General features: G+C 53.0%; 1 pseudogene; it reads right to left on the minus strand.

The window, feature by feature from the left end:
* Positions 1-255: 255 nt before the first annotated feature.
* LOC121031373 (ubiquitin-like) lies at positions 256-637 on the minus strand (annotated as a pseudogene).
* Positions 638-1,209: the final 572 nt, after the last annotated feature.

Raw genomic sequence — 1,209 nt, forward strand, 5'->3', positions numbered from 1 at the left:
GAGAAGAATGATGGAAAGTCCTTACAGTGTCCTTCTCTAGTCACATCTTGGACACCGTGGGTTTTCCCTGAGGCCAGGATTGACTGAAACTGTGTACTCCGTGTGAGAGCTTTTGCACCAGGCGAAGATGTGGATTTCCTGAGGTTCGTTGGTTGGTTGGTTTGCAATGAAAGGAAAACTTGATTGAGGCCCACGGGCCTTGGGGCTCAGGCCAGATGTCACCCTGCAGACAAAGGAAGGGCCGGTGGATGAGCCTTATGTAACCTTCTTCTTGGGGTGCAGGCTGTTGGTGTGGCTCTACTTCTTGCGGCACTTGACAGCGCGGGGTGCGGGCGAGCCTGACTCTTGCGGCAGACCGTCGTGTCGCAGTTGTATTTCTGGACCAGCTGGCAGAGGGAAGGCTCAGTGGTGCCACCCTGCAGGTGAAGCGCCAAGTGCAGGGTGGACTCTTTCTGCGTATTGTAGTCTGAGAGGGTGCAACCATCATCTAGCTGTGTGCCCACAGAAAGCAGACGCTGCTGGTCAGGCGGGATGGCCTCCTTGTCTTGGATTGTGGCTCTGACATTCTCAGTGGTGTCATGGGCTCAGCCTCAAGGGCGATGGTCTCGCCCGTCAGGGTCTCCGCAAAGATCTGCATCTCTGTGTCTGCTTCAGGGCCACTGCCTCCAGCCTGCTCGACCACCTTTTTTGAAGAGAGTTTCGTTTTTGTTTTTTTTTTTTTTTAATTTTTTTAACGTTTATTTATTTTTGAGACAGAGAGAGACAGAGCATGAATGGAGGAGGGTCAGAGAGAGGGAGACACAGAATCTGAAACAGGCTCCAGGCTCTGAGCTGTCAGCACAGAGCCCGACGTGGGGCTCGAACTCACAGACGGCGAGATCATGACCTGAGCTGAAGTCGGCCGCTTAACCGACTGAGCCACCCAGGCGCCCCTCGTTTTGTTTTTAATAACATAGTAAGAGGTAGGCAGCCCAGGGTGGCTTTTCTGGCCAGGAGACAGCAACCTTCCCTCTTGATTTTGCTCTGGAACCCACAGGGCCTGAGGGCACCATGCATATTCTCAGAGGTGTGGTGCGGTGTTGGCTCTGAGGATTCTCAAGTTCAGGTAGGCTGACCCTAGTTCAGATGGTCCTGGTACTTTGGGGTATGGTTCCTTTCCCCAAAAGATCCTAGATCCTGTTGGATCCTAGGGGTTTCTGATGAATCAGT

The sequence above is a fragment of the Herpailurus yagouaroundi genome, unplaced genomic scaffold, assembly GCF_014898765.1.
Source record: "Herpailurus yagouaroundi ecotype Mexico unplaced genomic scaffold, PumYag 141, whole genome shotgun sequence".
NCBI lineage: Eukaryota > Metazoa > Chordata > Mammalia > Carnivora > Felidae > Herpailurus > Herpailurus yagouaroundi.